A 4,624-nucleotide genomic window follows, 5' to 3' on the forward strand; every position below is an offset into this window, starting at 1 on the left:
CAATTTTTCTTTTTTTTTTTTTTTTTTTTTTTTTTTTTTTTGAGATGGAGTCTCGCTCTGTCACCCAGGCTGGAGTGCAGTGGCGCCATCTCGGCACACTGCAAGCTCCGCCTCCTGGGTTCACGCCATTCTCCTGCCTCAACCTCCTGAGTAGCTGGGACTACAGGTGCCTGCCACCACGCCCGGCTAATTTTTTTGTATTTTTAGTAGAGACGAGGTTTCACTGTGTTAGCCAGGATGGTCTCGATATCCTGACCTCGTGATCCACCTGCCTTGGTCTCCCAAAGTGCTGGGATTACAGGTGTGAACCACCACACCCGGCCAGCCAAGTATACCTATTTAACAGGATCTAGGAGGAGTTGTGAATATTCACGAAGGGGGAACATGTGCATATGTGGTAAGCAAATATGCATGTCACATGCAGCCACGTTTACTTTGGGGTGGAGACTTCACACTTAAATGCATTACAATTAGACCCTACATGTCAGAAGGTGAAGCAGGGACGGACGTGAAGGCACGCAAGTGTGCAGCCTCTGTAACCAGCCAGAACCAGTCTAGGGTGGGTGGTCTTTTTATCAGAAGAAAGTTATTAAATCCAGTCTCTTGTCCTATCAAAGCCGTAGTTGGGTTTGTAGAACAGGAGGGTCAGTTAGTGTCCGGCGATAGTTGAGTTGTAATTGTTTTAATATTGTTTATCTCGAGGCGAGTGCTTGTTTAACTGTTACAGGAAAAAAACAAACAAACAAACAAACCACCCGTGACAGAATATAGTTTCTTCTTTAAGTGTGGGGATGCGTGACTTAACCCTTGCCTAGCACGGCCTTTGGTCCTGTTTATAATTTGGTATCTTTTTGCCACAGAGTCTCTTCTGTTGGTTTTATGATCTCTATTTTAACATTAATGTTGGTCAGTTGTTGTGTCTAAACCACAAAAGGGACAGGGTTCAGCAAGGCATGTCTGACCTGTCCTGTCACGGCTGTTAACTCAGTTTTTAAGGTTTCTCTGGGGTCCCTTTGGTCAAGGGGGATCTTTTCAATTGGTGGGAGTGCTTATCTACTTTTAGCTCTCAGGAGTGAGACCTATTTTGCAATAAAGACTACATGAAAGTTCCTGAACTGCCCCCACCAAGATAAAAAAAACAGTGCTGCATCCCAGGAAGGATAGCAGAGCTTAGAGGTCTCAGTTGAAGATTCAAAGGATGGCCAGGCGCGGCTGGTCATGCCTTGTAATCCCAGCACTTTGGGAGGCTGAGGCAGGGGGATCACTTGAGTCTGGTAGTTTGAGACCAGCCTAGGCAACATAGTGAGGCCCTGTCTCTACAAAAAAATACAAAATTTAGCCAGGCACGATGGCGCATGCCTGCGGTCCCAGCTACCCGGGAGGCTGAGGCAAGAGAATCACCGGGGCCCAGGGTGGTGAGGTTGCGGTGAGTGTTGATCACAGCACTGCACTCCAGCCTGAGTGACAGACCAAGGCCCTGTCTCAAAAAATAAACAAATAAAGATTGAAAGGAGGTTGCAATGTGGTCCTTAGCAAATCCCAGTTTAATACATTATCTGGCTCCTGCAAAAACCAGTGGATCATGTTGTTTAATCCCAAAACTAGAAGGACATGCAGGGTGCGGTGGCTCACACCTGTAATCCGAGCACTTTGGGAGGCCGAGACGGGCGGATCATGAGGTCAGGAGTTCGAGACCAGTCTGACTAACATGGTGAAAGCCCGTCTCTTCTAAAAATACAAAAATTAGCTGAACTTGATGGCACGCACCTGTAATCCCAGTTACTTGGGGTGCTGAGGCGGGAGAACTGCTTGAACCCGGGAGGCGGAGGTTGCAAGGTTGCAGTGAAAGGAGATCACGCCACTACACTCCAGCCTGGGCGACAGAGTGAGATTCTGTCTCAACAAAAAAAAAAAAAAAAAAAAAAAAAAAAAAAAAAGAAGGACACTTCCACAACTTGATAAAGGGTGCCTATGAAAAATCCTCAGCTAACATCATACTCAGTGATGAAGACTGAATCATTTTCCTCTAAGATCAGGAACAACACAAGGAGGTCCACTCTCTCGCCACTTCAATTCAACATTGTATTGAAAGCTGGGCACAGTGGCTCATGCCTATAATCCTAGCACTTTGGGAGAACGAGGCAGGTGGATCACCTGAGATCAGGAGTTCAAGACCAGCTTGGCCAACATAGCGAAACCCCGTCTCTACTAAAAATATACAAAAATTAGCCAGGCATGCTGGTGCGTGCCTGTAATCCCAGCTACTCAGGAGGCTGAGACGGGAGAATCACTTGAACCTAGGAGGCAGAGGTTGCAGTGAGCCAAGATCGCGCCACTGCACTCCAGCTGGGCAACAGAGTGAGACTCTGTCTCAAAAGAAAAGAAAATAAAAGAAAGTTCTACAATTAGGTAGGAAAATGAAATAAAATGCATCAGTATTGGCCGGGCGCGGTGGCTCATGCCTGTAATCCCAGCACTTTGGGAGGCCGAGGTGGGTGAATCACGAGGTCAGGAGATCGAGACCATCCTGGCTAACATGGTGAAACCCCATCTCTACTAAAAATACAAAAAATTAGCCGGATGTGGAGGCGGGCGCCTGTAGTTCCAGATGTTGGGGAGGCTGAGGCAGAAGAATGGTGTGAACCCAGGAGGCGGAGCTTGCAGTGAGCCGAGATCGCACCACTGCACTCTAGCCTGGGTGACAGAGCAAGACTCCGTCTCAAAAAAAAAAGTAAAGGTTGGGTGCAGTTGCTCAGTCCTATAATCCCAGCACTGTGGGAGGCCGAGGTGGGCGGATCACCTGAGGTCGGACCAGCCTGGCCAACATGGCAAAACTCGTCTCTACTAAAAATACAAAAATTAGCCAGGTCAGGTGGCTGATCCTGTGACCTGACAGAGCCATGGCCAATGTTTGGCAGAGAAAGGTTTCATGCGGGGCCTTCAGCAGGCTGCAGTGGAAGGGTGGCAGTGCCCACTCCTAGGGTTCTGGAGCAAGGCCATGCCACACACCTTTCACAAAACAGCCGGGCGTGGTGACAGGTGCCTGTAGTCCCAGCTACTCGGGAGACTGAGGCAGGAGAATCACTTGAACCTGGGAGGTGGACGTTGCAGTGAGCCGAGATTGTGCCACTGCACTCCAGCCTGGGAGACAGAGTGAGACTCCATCTCAAAAAAATGAAACAAAACAAAACAGCTCCTTCCACGTTTCTGGGCCCTGGCAGGAACTGGGCATCTGACAATGGGCTACTGAGCGACCAGAAGGCTCATTAGAGCTGGGTATTGTCAGAGCCACCCACTGGATCTTTTATTTATTTTATTTTATTATTTTATTTTGAGACAGAGTCTTGCTCTGTTACCTAGGCTGGCATGCACTGGTGTGATCTTGGCTCACTGCAACTTAGCCTCCTGGGTTAAAATGATTCTCTAGCCTCAGCCTCCCGAGTAGCTGGGATTATAGGCGCCTACCACCACGCCCAGCTAATTTTTGTATTTTTAGTAGAGATAGGGTTTCACCATGTTGAACAGGCTGGTCTGGTACTTCTGACCTCAGGTGATCCACCCGCCTTGGTCTCCCAGAGTGCTGGGATGACAGGCATGAGCTGCAGTGCCCGGCTTTATTTATTTTATTTTTTGAGACAGGGTCTTGTTCTGTTGCTCAGGCTGAAGTGCAGTGGTGTGATCTCAGCTCACTGCAGCCTCGAACTCCTGGGTTCAGGCAATCTTCTCACTTTAGACTTCTGAGTAGCTGGGACCCCAGGCGCATGCCACCATGCCCAGCTAATGTTTTTATTTATTGTAGAGACAAGGTTTTGCTATGTTGCTCAGGCTGGTCTCCAGCTCCTGGGCTCAAGCAACCCTCCTGCCTCGGCCCCCCAAAGTGCTGGGATTATAGGTGTGAGCCACTGCGCTTGGCTGAGCCACCAGGTCTTAAGGTACCATCACACAACAGAAGTGGCATTACCAGGATCAGCTCTCAGCAAGTCCAGGGGACACACGTAAGCTGTGAAAGCAGGTGACTGCCATCCCATGTGACCTCACTTATGACGTCTGCCCTACAGCTCACTCAGACTGCCCTGAATGGCAGTGGAGCATGAGGGCAAAGACCCCCAAACGACAGAGTTTCTGGGAGCACTGTGCCATCCACTATATGCAAAGACAGATGCTGCGAGACCCACTAGCAGTAGCAAATAGTTGAGCTGGTTGGTTCAGGGACCTGGACAGAGCAAGATTAGAAGTTAAGAGATAAGGGCCTGGTGCAGTAGCTCACGCCTGTAATCCCAGCACTTTGGGAGGCTGAGATGGGCAGATCACGTGAGGTCAGGAGTTCAAGACCAGGCTGGTCAACATGGTGAAACCCCGTCTCTATTAAAAATACAGGCCGCGCACGGTGGCTCAAGCCTGTAATCCAGCACTTTGGGAGGCCGAGACGGGCAGATCACGAGGTCAGGAGATCGAGACCATCCTGGCTAACATGGTGAAACCCCATCTCTACTAAAAAAATACAAAAAACGGCCGGGCGCGGTGGCTCAAGCCTGTAATCCCAGCACTTTGGGAGGCCGAGACGGGCGGATCACGAGGTCAGGAGATCGAGACCATCCTGGCTAACACGGTGAAACCCCGTCTC

This window comes from Rhinopithecus bieti, unplaced genomic scaffold (genome assembly GCF_001698545.2).
Source record: "Rhinopithecus bieti isolate Rb0 unplaced genomic scaffold, ASM169854v2 scaffold_44745, whole genome shotgun sequence".
In the NCBI taxonomy this organism is placed as follows: Eukaryota; Metazoa; Chordata; class Mammalia; order Primates; family Cercopithecidae; genus Rhinopithecus; species Rhinopithecus bieti.